Raw genomic sequence first — 16,861 nt, 5'->3', positions numbered from 1 at the left:
GGAGTACAGTCAGCAGTGTGCGGGCAGTACAGTCAGCAGTGTGGGGGGAGTACAGTCAGCAGTGTGCGGGGAGTACAGTCAGCAGGGTGTAGGGAGTACAGTCTGCAGTGTTTGGGGAGTACAGTCTGCAGTGTGCGAGGAGTACAGTCAGCAGTGTGTGGGGAGTGCAGTCAGCAGTGTGCGGGGAGTACAGTCAGCAGTGTGTGGTATCAGCAGTGTGCGGGGAGAACAGTCAGCAGTGTGTGGTATCAGCAGTGTGCGGGCAGTACAGTCAGCAATGTGGGGGGAGTACAGTCAGCAGTGTGCGGGGAGTACAGTCAGCAGGGTGTAGGGAGTACAGTCAGCAGTGTTTGGGGAGTACAGTCAGCAGTGTGCGAGGAGTACAGTCAGCAGTGTGTGGGGAGTGCAGTCAGCAGTGTGCGGGGAGTACAGTCAGCAGTGTGTGGTATCAGCAGTGTGCGGGGAGAACAGTCAGCAGTGTGTGGTATCAGCAGTGTGCGGGGAGTACAGTCAGCAGTGTGCGGAGAGTACAGTCAGCAGTGTGTGGTATCAGCAGTGTGCAGGGAGTACAGTCAGCAGTGTGTGGTATCAGCAGTGTGTGGGGAGTACAGTCAGCAGTGTGCAGGGAGTACAGTCAGCAGGGTGTAGGGAGTACAGTCAGCAGTGTGCGGAGAGTACAGTCAGCAGTGTGTGGTATCAGCAGTGTGCAGGGAGTACAGTCAGCAGTGTGTGGTATCAGCAGTGTGTGGGGAGTATAGTCAGCAGTGTGCGGGGAGTACAGTCAGCAGGGTGTAGGGAGTACAGTCAGCAGTGTGTGGGGAGTACAGTCAGCTGTGTGCGGGGAAGTACAGTCAGCAGGGTGTGGGGAGTACAGTCAGCAGGGTGTAGGGAGTACAGTCAGCAGTGTGCGGGGAGTACCGTCAGCAGTGTGTGGGGAGTACAGTCAGCAGGGTGTAGGGAGTACAGTCAGCAGGGTGTAGGGAGTACAGTCAGCAGTGTGCGGGAGTACCGTCAGCAGGGTGCGGGGAGTACCGTCAGCAGGGTGCGGGGAGTACCGTCAGCAGGGTGTAGGGAGTACAGTCAGCAGTGTGGGGGGAGTACAGTCAGCAGTGTGGGGGGAGTACAGTCAGCAGGGTGGGGGGAGTACAGTCAGCAGTGTACGGGGAGTGCAGTCAGCAGTGTGCGGGGAGTACAGTCAGCAGTGTGCGGGGAGTACAATCAGCAGTGTGCGGGGAGTACAGTCAGCAGTGTGCGAGGAGTACAGTCAGCAGTGGGCGGGGAGTACAGTCAGCAGTGGGCGGGAGTACAGTCAGCAGTGGGCGGGGAGTACAGTCAGCAGTCGGCGGGGAGTACAGTCAGCAGTGGGCGGGGGAGTACAGTCGGGGGGGGGAATACAGTCAGCAGTGTGCGGGGAGTACAGTCAGCAGTGTGTGGGGAGTAAAGTCAGCAGTGTGGGGGGAGTACAGGCAGCAGTGTGCGAGGAGTACAGTCAGCAGTGTGCGGGGAGTACAGTCAGCAGTGGGCGGGGAGTACAGTCAGCAGTGGGCGGGGAGTACAGTCAGCAGTGTGCGGGGAGTACAGTCGGGGGGGGGGGAATACAGTCAGCAGTGTGCGGGGAGTACAGTCAGCAGTGTGTGGGGAGTAAAGTCAGCAGTGTGTGGGGAGTACAGTTAGCAGTGTGCTAGGAGTACAGTCACTATACAGTCAGCAGTGTGCGGGGAGTACAGTCAGCAGGCAGTGTGCGGGGAGTACAGTCAGCAGTGTGCAGGGATTGGCAGGTTGCTGCTTGGGCCTGGCTAAATGGCAAAGTTCCAGCAGCCACACACAATGGATATGTCTGTTCAAACACGTCTCTCGTCCCCGGCTTGGGTGTGGCTGCTGCTGTTTTTGATTTGGATGGTGGAGAAGTTGTTATTCCTGGGAAAGGACATCCCCCCCCTGAGTGCTGGATATTGTAGTGCACCTCCAGAGCTGTACAATACATCACACTGTACAGATTTTATAGTGCTCCACACACTGAGCCCGGCCATCCAGAACCTGATTACTGCTGAGCTACAGGAGACTCATCTGATGACTGGACAATCATTAACCAGTATTGTGTATCAGGATATGTGACAATCAGCCCAGCGCCACATTAACTGCCACAGCTGCCGGAGTCACAGACCTGTGCCGTCCTGATCTGACCCAGGTGAGAGCAACCTGCCGCTTATACGCCACTGCTGTCACCTCTCCCTGCTGCTACTGTCACCTCACCCTGCTACTGTCACCTCACCCTGCTACTGCCACCTCACCCTGCTGCTGTCACCTTACCCTGCTGCTACTCTCATCTCACCCTGCTACTGTCACCACTGTCACCTACTGCTGCTACTGTCACTTCACCCTGCTACTGTCACCTACTGCTGCTACTGTCACCTCACCCTGCTACTGTCACCTATTGCTGCTACTGTCACCTGCTACTGTCACTTCACCCTGCTACTGTCCCCTACTGCTGTCACCTCACCCTGCTGCTACTGTCACCTCACCCTGCTACTGTCACCTATTGCTGCTACTGTCACCTGCTACTGTCACTTCACCCTGCTACTGTCCCCTACTGCTGTCACCTCACCCTGCTGCTACTGTCACCTCACCCTGCTACTGTCACCTATTGCTGCTACTGTCACCTGCTACTGTCACTTCACCCTGCTACTGTCACCTACTGCTGTCACCTCACCCTGCTGCTGTCACCTGCTACTGTCACCTCACCCAGCTACTGCTGCTACTGTCACCTCGCCCTGCTACTGTCACCACTGTCACCTACTGCTGCTACTGTCACCACTGTCTATATTAGTAGAAAGGACTATAATGTGAGAAAATACAAAATCTTGCGAGGTCTTGTGGTACAAAAATATCAAAAAAACTTTATTGACACAGATACAAAAAAGATTTGTTAAAACAGTCTCTGTAGGAAACTCCTTAGTTATACAGACAGTCATCCAAGTTGCTAGTAGAGTAGGCTTAGTGTATTTAAAGAACAAGAGACACCCATGCTAACCTAGACATAAAAAACACATATATAAGTAGATAAATACTACTTCTACTTACATAACAGATGTATTGTGCTATTCACGTAATGATTCCTGTGAATTTTATAAAGGAAAAGCAGAAAATCCTATTCTAGGCAGTGGCCATCTTGCCAAGCTAATGCTGACATCATATCCTCTCTGACTCTTGTTTTCCCCCCTCCCTTCTCTTGCTCATTGTGTATTCATTAGCTGCCCTCCTCCCAGAGTCTTCAGACACTCCCACTGAGGTGTATACTAGGAACTGTACTGTCTGTTTTTTTACACATCCAATCACTGAGTCACCTCAGCCTTGCTTGTAAACACAAGTGATCAGAGGGTATGATAAGCAGCTCGGCAGGGAAATAAATGGAAGGGGAGGAATATATTATAGATAAAAATAACTCCCAGCATGCAACTCTTTGGCACTGTTTGGCACTAGGGCCAGTGCTCCTAAAGTATGTGATAACTACAAACCATAACAGCAGAAAAAGGTTTGCAAGTTTTGAATGCAGGATTAGCATCTTTATCACTTATACACTCAGACCAGTTGCTGTTGAAATTAGATTTGTATGATGACAATAACGCTTTATCAAAAGTGTTAGGCCTAATACTGAGGTCACACAGGGTGGACAGGGGAGGTGTGACAGAGGTCACAGAGGGACAGGGGAGGTGTGACAGAGGTCACACAGGGGGACAGGGGAGGTGTGACAGAGGTCACACAGGGGGACAGGGGAGGTGTGACAGAGGTCACACAGGGGGATAGGGGAGATGTCACAGAGGAGGTGTGACAGAGGTCACAGGGGACAGGGGAGGTGTGACAAAGGTCTCACGGGGGGGACAGGGGAGGTGTGACAGAGGTCACACAGGGGGACAGAGGAGGTGTGACAGAGGTCACAGAGGGACAGCGGGACAGGGGAGGTGTGGCAGAGGTCACAGAGGGACAGGGGAGGTGGGACAGCGGGAAAGGGGAGGTGTGACAGATCACACAGGGGGACAGGGGAGGTGTGGCAGAGGTCACAGAGGGACAGGGGAGGTGAGACAATGCTTGGTAACGTCTGGGATATCTGTGTTTATATTCAGAACAATAACAGTGTTAACTAATGAACTGTCTGATGGAACTTTTAAAGTAAACCTAAGATCAGTAAAAACAAAAAAATATAGAGGGGGCTGAAGGAAGCCCCAGGTATGTATACAGTGATCAGCCTGGGGGGAGGGGGGTCTGGAGGAAGCCCCAGGTATGTATACAGTGATCAGCCTGGAGGGGGCTGGAGGAAGCCCCAGGTATGTATACAGTGATCAGCCTGGGGGGAGGGGGGTCTGGAGGAAGCCCCAGGTATGTATACAGTGATCAGTCTGGAGGGGGCTGGAGGAAGCCCCAGGTATGTATACAGTGATCAGCCTGGGGGGAGGGGGGTCTGGAGGAAGCCCCAGGTATGTATACAGTGATCAGCCTGGAGGGGGCTGGAGGAAGCCCCAGGTATGTATACAGTGATCAGCCTGGGGGGAGGGGGGTCTGGAGGAAGCCCCAGGTATGTATACAGTGATCAGCCTGGAGGGGGCTGGAGGAAGCCCCAGGTATGTATACAGTGATCAGCCTGGAGGGGGCTGGAGGAAGCCCCAGGTAAGTACACAGTGATCAGCCTGGAGGAATCCCCAGATATGTATAGTGATCAGCCTGGAGGGGCTGGAGGAAGCCCCAGGTATGTATACAGTGATCAGCCTGGAGGGGGCTGGAGGAAGCCCCAGGTATGTATACAGTGATCAGCCTGGAGGGGCTGGAGGAAGCCCTAGGTATGTATACAGTGATCAGGCTGGAGGAAGCCTCAGGTATGTATACAGTGATCAGCCTGGAGGGGGCTGGAGGAAGCCCCAGGTATGTATACAGTGATCAGCCTCGAGGGGGCTGGAGGAAGCCCTAGGTATGTATACAGTGATCAGCTTGGAGGGGGCTGGAGTTAGCCCCAGGTATGTATAGTGATCAGCCTGGAGGGGCTAGAGGAAGCCCCAGGTATACATATACAGTGATTGGCCTGGAGGGGGCTGGAGGAAGCCCCAGGTATGTATACAGTGATCAGCCTGGAGGGGGCTGGAGGAAGCCCCAGGTATGTATACAGCGATCAGCCTGGAGGGGGCTGGAGGAATCCCCAGGTATGTATACAGTGATCAGCCTGGAGGGGCTGGAGGAAGGCCCAGGTATGTATACAGTGATCAGCCTGGAGGGGGCTGGAGGAAGCCCCGGGTATGTATACAGTGATCAGCCTGGAGGGGGCTGGAGGAAGCCCCAGGTATGTATACAGTGAGGAGGCTGGAGGAAGGCCCAGGTATGTATACAGTGATCAGCCTGGAGGGGGCTGGAGGAAGCCCCAGGTATGTATAGTGATCAGCCTGGAGGGGCTAGAGGAAGCCCCAGGTATACATATACAGTGATTGGCCTGGAGGGGGCTGGAGGAAGCCCCAGGTATGTATACAGTGATCAGCCTGGAGGGGGCTGGAGGAAGCCCCAGGTATGTATACAGTGATCAGCCTGGAGGAAGGCCCAGGTATGTATACAGTGATCAGCCTGGAGGGGGCTGGAGGAAGCCCCAGGTATGTATACAGTGATCAGCCTGGAGGGGGCTGGAGGAAGCCCCAGGTATGTATACAGTGATCAGCCTGGAGGGGGCTGGAGGAAGCCCCAGGTATGTATACAGTGATCAGCCTGGAGGGGCTAGAGGAAGCCCCAGGTATGTATACAGTGATCAGCCTGGAGGGGACTGGAGAAAGCCCCAGGTATGTATACAGCGATCAGCCTGGAGGAGGCTGGAGGAAGCCCGGGGTATGTATACAGCGATCAGCCTGGAGGGGGGTGGAGGAAGCCCCAGGTATGTATACAGTGATCAGCCTGGGGGGCTGGAGGAAGCCCCAGGTCTGTATACAGTGATCAGCCTGGAGGGGGCTGGAGGAAGCTCCAGGTCTGTATACAGTGATCGGCCTAGAGAGGGCTGGAGGAAGCCCCAGGTCTGTATACAGTGATCAGCCTGGAGGGGGCTGGAGGAAGCCCCAGGTATGTATACAGTGATCAGCCTGGAGGGGCTGGAGGAAGCCCCAGGTATGTATACAGTGATCAGCCTGGAGGAAGCCCCAGGTATGTATACAGTGATCAGCCTGGAGGAAGCCCCAGGTATGTATACAGTGATCAGCCTGGAGGAAGCCCCAGGTATGTATACAGTGATCAGCCTGGAGGGGCTGGAGGAAGCCCCAGGTATGTATACAGTGATCAGCCTGGAGGAAGCCCCAGGTATGTATACAGTGATCAGCCTGGAGGAAGCCCCAGGTATGTATACAGTGATCAGCCTGGAGGAAGCCCCAGGTATGTATACAGTGATCAGCCTGGAGGGGCTGGAGGAAGCCCCAGGTATGTATACAGTGATCAGCCTGGAGGAAGCCCCAGGTATGTATACAGTGATCAGCCTGGAGGAAGCCCCAGGTATGTATACAGTGATCAGCCTGGAGGAAGCCCTAGGTATGTATATATATTTTTTTTTCTTGTCTTAGGTTTACTTTAATGTTTCTCAGGGTTATCTCAGGTACACAAAGTCCACAGGCCTCGCGTATTGTCCCTCATGACGGCATTCATGCAGATCTGCAGAACATCAGTGCCAAGCTGAGAGTGACTCTGCAGATTGCCAGGCTCCCTGCCAGCAGAGATGGGAGTGGCCAGGCTCCCTGCCAGCAGAGATGGGAATGGCCAGAGTCCCTGCCAGCAGAGATTGGGAATGGCCAGGCTGCAGGGCCAGCAGAGATTGGGAATGGCCAGGCTGCGGGGCCAACAGAGATTGGGAATGGCCAGGCTCCCTGCCAGCAGAGATTGGGAGTGGCCAGGCTGTGGGGCCAGCAGAGATTGGGAATGGCCAGGCTCCCTGCCAGCAGAGATGGGAGTGGCCAGAGTCCCTGCCAGCAGAGATGGGAATGGCCAGGCTCCCTGCCAGCAGAGATGGGAGTGGCCAGGCTTCCTGCCAGCAGAGATGGGAGTGGCCAGGTTTCCTGCCAGCAGAGATGGGAATGGCCAGGCTCCCTGCCAGCAGAGATGGGAATGGCCAGAGTCCCTGCCAGCAGAGATGGGAGTGGCCAGGCTCCCTGCCAGCAGAGATGGGAGTGGCCAGGCTCCCTGCCAGCAGAGATGGGAATGGCCAGAGTCCCTGCCAGCAGAGATGGGAATGGCCAGGCTCCCTGCCAACAGAGATGGGAGTGGCCAGGCTTCCTGCCAGCAGAGATGGGAGTGGCCAGGTTTCCTGCCAGCAGAGATGGGAATGGCCAGGCTGCGGGGGCCAGCAGAGATTGGGAATGGCCAGGCTGCGGGGGCCAGCAGAGATTGGGAATGGCCAGGCTGCGGGGCCAGCAGAGATTGGGAGTGGCCAGGCTTCCTGCCAGCAGAGATGGGAGTGGCCAGGCTCCCTGCCAGCAGAGATGGGAATGGCCAGGCTCCCTGCCAGCAGAGATTGGGAATGGCCAGGCTGTGGGGGCCAGCAGAGATTGGGAATGGCCAGGCTGCGGGGGCCAGCAGAGATGGGAATGGCCAGGCTGCGGGGCCAGCAGAAATTGGGAATGGCCAGGCTGCGGGGCCAGCAGAGATTGGGAATGGCCAGGCTGCGGGGGCCAGCAGAGATTGGGAATGGCCAGGCTGCGGGGCCAGCAGAGATTGGGAATGGCCAGGCTGCGGGGCCAGCAGAGATTGGGAGTGGCCAGGCTTCCTGCCAGCAGAGATGGGAGTGGCCAGGCTTCCTGCCAGCAGAGATGGGAATGGCCAGGCTGCGGGGCCAGCAGAGATTGGGAGTGGCCAGGCTTCCTGCCAGCAGAGATGGGAGTGGCCAGGCTTCCTCCCAGCAGAGATTGGGAATGGCCAGGCTGTGGGGCCAGCAGAGATGGGAGTGGCCAGGCTGCGGGGCCAGCAGAGATTGGGAATGGCCAGGCTGCTGGGGCCAGGAGAGATTGGGAATGGCCAGGCTGCGGGGCCAGCAGAGATGGGAGTGGCCAGGCTGCGGGGCCAATGTTCATCAAGCTCTCCTGATGAGAGGGACACCTTTGCCCTAAGTAAAGACAACACCATCAGCTAGCCTGCTGAAGCAAGCAAGTCTCCATTTGTGAGGCAAAATCCCACTTATTCCACCACACTGGCCAGTATTTCCAAGGCCGATTCACCAGGCCAGACTCCAGCAGGTACAACACTCCTGCGGCACACTGGCTACAATTCAAGAACGGAAACGGCACAGGAAAGGCTCAGCAAAGAACTGTATTGGAGCAGAGAAAAGTGCAAGATACACGCTACATGTTTCGGGCGCTGCCCTTCCTCAGGTGTACTGCCCCTCACCTTAGTGACACCTTTATACCCACCCCCAGGAACTCATTAACACAATATCCTATCAATTAATGAAACAATAATTAAATGGCAAACAGTAATCTCGGGGGGAACTACACCATTAGGTGTCTACCCCAGGCTAAAGCTGAGGAGAGCTTCTCCCAGAACACATCATTTTCTATACAATACCAATTTCAAGTTTCTTAAATTTCATACACTCCTGCTAGATGATCTAAATAATAAAAACCATCATTTAACCACTTCCGGCTTTTAAGTGTTTTGGATGATCTGTGCTGGGTGGGCTCTTCAGCCCGCAGCACAGATCAGAAATCAGGCAGGGCGATCAGACTTCCCCCCTTTTTTCCCCACTAGGGGGATGTCCTGCTGGGGGGGTCTGATCGCCACCGCGCTGCTGTGCCTAGCGGGGGGAGGGCTCCTCAAATCCCCCCTCCGCAACGCTATGCCTCCCTCTGCCTCCTTCCCTCCCTCTCCTCACCTCTATGGGCTGCGCAGGACGGAAATCCGTCCTGCGCCACCCAGGATAGGCTTCAGCCTATCAGATGCCGGCGATCCCCGGCCAATCAGAGGCCGGGGATCGCCGATCTCCTCTACGGCGCTGCTGCGCAGCAGCGCCGTATGTATGTAAACAGTGGGGAAGATCTTCCCCCGCATGTTTACATTTACCCTGCGAGCTGCGATCGGAGGCTCGCAGGGTGTTCACGGAGACACCCTCCGTGAACTGACATGGAACGGCCGCTCATACGAGCGGCCGTTTCCATGGAAACCACTTCAGGATTCAGGGGCGTACTTATGCGTACGCAGAATCCTGAAGTGGTTAAAACTGCATTTTGTGTTCAATTATGTTATCTTTGACTAATAGTTAACGGTTTATGATGAGCAGAAACAAGTATGACAAACATGCAAAAGAATAAGAATTCACAACATCTCTCTCTCTCTCTCTCTCTATATATATATATATATATATATATATATATAAATATATATATATACACACACACACACACTAGTGGACCTAAGCCTGTTTAAAAACGGGTTAGGTCTGTCACTGCACATGCGCCCGCACATTTCCGCCGCGCACGCCCGGCACGCACACCACACGCATGCACGCCGCGCCCGCCGGCCTGTCCGCCCCTTCGCCCGTCATCCCTTGCCGCGCGTCACTCTCAGTCCAGATATATCTTCAAGATTTATTGTAGTCGAGGGAAAGCCAATATCGGTCCAGGCAGCGTTCTTTTGTAATCCAGTGACAGGCAGTAGTCACCAACAGGGAATCAATCAGAGTAGCGTGGTCAGGAACAAAGCAGGAGTCGGCAACAGGAATCACACAGGAAGAGAGCATGAGTCAGCGGCAGGGCCGGCAGCATTATGTGAGTCAGCGGCAGGGCCGGCAGCATTATGTGAGTCAGCGGCAGGGCCGGTGGCATTATGTGAGTCAGCGGCAGGGCCGGCAGCATTATGTGGGTCAGCGGCAGGGCCGGTAGCGGTATGCAACTCATTTCCTCTTCACCCTCCAGTATCCCGAGGTAAGTACCCCCAGGGGCTCATTTTTTGTGTTACAGATTTGCTTTAACCCTCCTGGTGGCCAGGAGGCAGCACAGCCGTTTTTTATTTTATTTTATTTTTTTTTTATATCATGTAGCGAGACAAGGTCTCGCTACATGATAGCCGCATCCCCCCAGCCCCCCCGATCGCCTCCGGCAATCGGAGATCAGGAGATCCCGTTCAAAGAACGGGATCTCCTGGAGGGCTTCCCCCGTCGCCATGGCGACGGGCGGGATGACGTCACCGACGTCCTCGACGTTGTGACGTCAAAGGGGACTCCGATCCACCCCTCAGCGCTGCCTGCCACTGATTGGCCAGGCAGCGCACGGGGTCTGGGGGGGGGCGGCTGCGGCACGACGGATAGCGGCGGATCGGCGGGGAGCGGTGGTGATCGGATTGCACACGCAGCTAGCAAAGTGCTAGCTGCGTGTAGCAAAAAAAAATTATGCAAATCGGCCCAGCGGGGCCTGAGCGGTGCCTTCCGGCGGCATAGCCTGTGCTCAGCTCGGGCTTACCGCCAGGGAGGTTAGACACTGATCAGACACATCTGACACAGCTTGAGATAGGAGGTTCGCCTTCGGAAGCATTGCCATCCTATGTGCCATTCATGTCTTACATAAAAGAGCAGATTCATTACCCCCGATGGTCCCGGTATTTGAATCCAGGGTTTAGGCTCATAGTTCTGTCTAGACTGCTGTCCTGAAACATCACAAAGGTGAATGAAATTGTGCATACTGTTTAATACTTTTCCACTTTAAATTCTGTCTTCTGTTCCAGACACTCCTCCGTAATGGACCTGAATGACTACTTCCAATGAATAGGCCTCCCAGAACTGGCTGCAGAGTCCCTCACACCATCGCTTTCACTCCTCCAGAAGTTACACCTCCAGCATGTGTTGTCCATCCCCTTTGAGAGTCTCAGCATTCACATCGGTGAGAAGATCACACTAGATCTTCATTGGATCTACCAAAAAATAGTTCAGAGAAGACGAGGAGGGTTCTGCTATGAACACAATGGTCTGTTCATGTGGGTGCTGCAGGAACTGGGGTACCAGCCTCAGGTTTTATCCGCCAGGTCTAGGGAACAAGTCAGTGGTGTCTACAAACGCCCATTTGACCACATGATTCTGATGGTGGAGCTGGAAGGAAGGAGGTGGCTTTGTGATGTTGGGTATGGAGATGCCATCACGGCTCCATTTCCATTGGAGGATGGATGGGAGGAGAAACAAATCAATGGACTATTCCAACTACAGGCGGAAGGAGATGAGTGGTTCTTACAAAGGAAAGGAGATATAAAGAAAAAGACCTCTGGGTCATTCTTTACAAGTTCACTCTGGAAACACGGAAATATGAGGACTTCACAGAGATGTGTGAATTCCAACAGAAGTCACCAGAATCTCTCTTTGTCTGTAAATCTCTCTGTATCCTCCAGCGGCCCTCTGGTAGACTTACCTACATAGGGAACCGACTGGTGAGCACAGAATTCACTGAGGATGCTGGAAAAGTGAAGACCACAAGACAACTCACCGATGATGAGATTCCAGCAATTCTAAAAGACAAATTTGGGGTTGTTCTTAATGAAACTTTCATACCAAAGGATAATGAGTTGCCAGAACTAACAGCAGAGTAACGGGAAGGCCAGTGTCACCTACGTCTTTGTATTATGGAGGATGCTGAATGTTTTGTCTCCTCCTGGATGGAGGGTAGTTATAAGAAATGGGGTTGCCTTTAACCACTTCGCATCCAGACCTTATTTTCCCCTAATGGATCAGAGCAGTTTTGACGCTTTAGCTGTGTCCCTTTTTAATCAGCAATAACTTCATCTGTACTCGTGCCACATAAATGATCTATATATCGTTTTTTTCGAGACAAATTAGGCTTTCATTGGGGGGTATTTGGTCTCAAGTAAAAATGTTCTCAATTTTGACCAATTCCTGTATAAAAATAAAAAGTGCTTTTGACATAAAAACTGTGCCGCCAGCTTATGCCCCCCCCAGTATAGATATCCAGATGTGTCCCCAGTATCCCCCCCAAGTACAGCCAGATGTGTCCCAAACATCACCCCCCCCCAGCATGGCCAGATGTGTCCCAAATATCACCCCCCCCCCAGCATGGCCAGATGTGTCCCAAATATCACCTCCCCCCCCAGCATAGCCAGATGTGTCCCCTGTGTTTGCCACCCCCAGAACAAATTGACAGATGCACCCCCAGGAATAGTGCCCCTCTTTATAGCCAGATGTGTCCCCGGGATCAGCATTACCCCAATATAGCCAAATGTGCCCCCAGTATTACGTTTTGGCCCCTCAGGTGCCCACATGTGCCATATTATTAAATCCCCCCTCCCCTCTGTTACACAGATGACCCCCAAGTTTAACTACCCCCATTTGCATATCGTCCCCCCCCCAAGAATCGATAGCCAGATGTCATTAAAAAAATCCACCAGCAAGCAGTCTCACTCGCCTTACCTCTTTCCTGCGATTATCCTGAAGTCCGAGCCTCCGATCTCCGCTCTGCAGTCAGCCGCGTATTGCCGACTACCCGGGTGCCGGCTTGATGACGTCATCAAGCCGGGACCCGGGTAGTCGGCAGCAATCGTTCATGGGAGGGGGGTGGACTACTTGGCTACAAGGGAACATGTTCCCTTTCACCAATTAGTGCCGGGGGGGTGCACTCTGAAGCGCACCTGATGGTGCACAGCAGGGCTGCAAGCTGAATCAGTATATCTACATTATGGTGGCTCGGAGGGTGCCACAGATGACGTAGATATACTGTAGCTGTGGAAAAAGCGGTTAAGCTTTTGTTTCCTGATGAATGAGGATCACATTCTCTAAAGTTCCCACCTCGGTGCTCCTGGACTGTGTGTCACGGTGTTGGGAAAGGGGCGGGGCATATCACTCTGACAAGCTCAGCAGGGGAGGAGTGAGAAGAGAAGGGGAGGTGTCATGCCAGGATGTAGGCCACAGTTGAGGCAGAGTTTGGATTAGACTTGGGTGCGTGATCATAGTTCCCTCAGGGCAGAATCATTAACATGCTAAATGTCATAGTAGCGGCCGCTAGTCAAGTATCGCGGGAGCCATACGTCACAGGACTGCCCGCATTTAAAGTTACATGCGTTGCTACGGAAGCAGCATGCGTAACTAAGGGAATGCACGCTCCTTACATGGCAATGAGCACTGCTAAGTAACGCTTGCATAGCAGCCACTCCTGCACAGCACAGCTTACAGGACCTCTGTCGCGAAAATCTACACATCTACACACCTACACACCTACACATCTACACACCTACATACCTACACATCTACACATCTACACACCTACACATCTACATACCTACACATCTACACACCTACACACCTACACATCTACATACCTACATACCTACACATCTACACACCTACACACCTACATACCTACACACCTACACATCTACACATGTACACATCTACATATCTACACATCTACACACCTACACATCTACACATCTACATACCTACACATCTACACACCTACACACCTACACATCTACATACCTACACATCTACACATCTACACACCTACACATCTACACATCTACATACCTACACATCTACACACCTACACACCTACACATCTGCATACCTACATACCTACACATCTACACACCTACACACCTACATACCTACACACCTACACATCTACACATGTACACATCTACATATCTACACATCTACACATCTACATACCTACACATCTACACATCTACACACCTACACATATACACACCTACACACCTACACATCTACACATCTACATACCTACACATCTACACATCTACACATCTACACACCTACACATCTACATACCTACACATCTACACATCTACACACCTACACATATACACACCTACACACCTACACATCTACACATCTACATACCTACACATCTACACATCTACACATCTACACACCTACACACCTACACATCTACACACCTACACACCTACACACCTACACATCTACACACCTACACATCTACACACCTACACATCTACATACCTACACATCTACACACCTACACATATACACACCTACACATATACACACCTACACATATACACACCTACACACCTACACATCTACACACCTACACATCTACATACCTACACATATACACACCTACACACCTACATACCTACATACCTACACATCTACACATGTACACATCTACACATCTACACATATACACATCTACACACCTACACACCTACACATCTACACACCTACATACCTACACATCTACACACCTACATACCTACACATCTACACACCTACATACCTACACACATACACACCTACACACCTACACACTTACATACCTACACATCTACACACCTACACACCTACACATCTGCATACCTAAACATCTACACATATACACACCTACACACCTACATACCTACACATCTACACACCTACACATCTACACATCTACACATATACACTCCTACACACCTACACACCTACACACCTACATACCTACACACCTACACACCTACACATTTACACACCTACACACCTACACATTTACACACCTACACATCTACACATCTACATACCTACACATCTACACATCTACACATCTACACATCTACACACCTACACACCTACACATCTACACACCTACACACCTACACACCTACACATCTACACACCTACACATCTACACACCTACACATCTACATACCTACACATCTACACATCTACACACCTACACATATACACACCTACACACCTACACATCTACACATCTACATACCTACACATCTACACATCTACACATCTACACATCTACACACCTACACACCTACACATCTACACACCTACACACCTACACATCTACACACCTACACATCTACACACCTACACATCTACATACCTACACATCTACACATCTACACACCTACACATATACACACCTACACATATACACACCTACACATATACACACCTACACACCTACACATCTACACACCTACACATCTACATACCTACACATATACACACCTACACACCTACATACCTACATACCTACACATCTACACATCTACACATATACACATCTACACACCTACACACCTACACATCTACACACCTACATACCTACACATCTACACATCTACACACCTACATACCTACACACATACACACCTACACACCTACACACTTACATACCTACACATCTACACACCTACACACCTACACATCTGCATACCTAAACATCTACACATATACACACCTACACACCTACATACCTACACATCTACACACCTACACATCTACACATCTACACATCTACACATATACACTCCTACACACCTACACACCTACATACCTACACACCTACACACCTACACATTTACACACCTACACACCTACATACCTACACACCTACATACCTACACACCTACACACCTACACACCTACACACCTACACATCTACACACCTACATACCTACACATCTACACACCTACATACCTACACATCTACACACCTACATACCTACACACCTACACACCTGCACATCTACACACATACACACCTACACACCTACACACCGACACACCTACACATCTACACACCTACACACCTACATACCTACACACCTACACATCTACATACCTACACATCTACACACCTACACACCTACACACCTACACATCTACATACCTACATACCTACATACCTACACATCTACACATGTACACATCTACACATATACACATCTACACACCTACACACCTACACATCTACATACCTACACATCTACACATATACACACCTACACACCTACACACCTACATACCTAAACATCTACACACCTACACACCTACACATCTACACATCTACATACCTACACATCTACACATCTACACACCTACACACCTACACATCTACACACCTACACATCTACACACCTACACATCTACACACCTACACACCTACATACCTACACATCTACACACCTACACATCTACATACCTACACACCTACATACCTAAACATCTACACATCTACACACCTACACACCTACATATCTACACACCTACACACCTACACACATACACATCTACATACCTACACATCTACACACCTACATACCTACACATCTACACATATACACACCTACACACCTACACACTTACATACCTACACACCTACACACCTACACATCTACATACCTAAACATCTACACATATATACACCTACACACCTACATACCTACACATCTACACATCTACACATATACACACCTACATACCTACACATCTACACACCTACACACCTACACACCTACATACCTACTCACCTACACATCTACACACCTACACACCTACATACCTACACATCTACACATATACACACCTACACATCTACACATCTACACACCTACACACCTAAACATCTACATACCTACACATCTACACACCTACACATCTACATACCTACACACCTACACACCTACACATCTACATACCTACACATCTACATACCTACACATCTACACATCTACACACCTACACATCTACATACCTACACATCTACACACCTATATACCTACACACCTACATATCTACATACCTACACACCTACACATCTACACACCTACACATATACACACCTACATACCTACACATCTACACACCTACACATCTACACACCTACACACCTACACACCTACATACCTACACATCTACACACCTACACATCTACACACCTACACACCTACACATCTACACACTTACACACCTATATACCTACACATCTACACACCTACATACCGACACATCTACATACCTACACACCTACATACCTACACACCTACATAACTACACATCTACATACCTACACACCTACACATCTACAAACCTACATACCTACACATC

The 16,861-nt window shown here is 51.2% G+C and overlaps 1 protein-coding gene and 1 pseudogene across 1 annotated transcript in view; both read left to right on the top strand.

The window, feature by feature from the left end:
* Window positions 1-1,841: 1,841 nt before the first annotated feature.
* The window catches only part of LOC137544653 (arylamine N-acetyltransferase, pineal gland isozyme NAT-3-like), a 79,730-nt gene continuing 64,710 nt past the window's right edge, over window positions 1,842-16,861 (top strand). The window contains exon 1 of the mRNA XM_068265750.1: window positions 1,842-2,188. The gene's annotated coding sequence lies outside the window, so the exon portion shown is untranslated. The remainder of the gene's footprint in view (window positions 2,189-16,861) is intronic.
* LOC137544663 (arylamine N-acetyltransferase, pineal gland isozyme NAT-3-like) lies at window positions 7,526-11,937 on the top strand (annotated as a pseudogene).

This window comes from Hyperolius riggenbachi, chromosome 1, assembly GCF_040937935.1.
Source record: "Hyperolius riggenbachi isolate aHypRig1 chromosome 1, aHypRig1.pri, whole genome shotgun sequence".
Lineage (NCBI taxonomy): Eukaryota > Metazoa > Chordata > Amphibia > Anura > Hyperoliidae > Hyperolius > Hyperolius riggenbachi.
The sequence above is the reverse complement of the archived record's forward strand: the minus strand, read 5'-3'. Positions and strand labels throughout refer to the sequence as shown.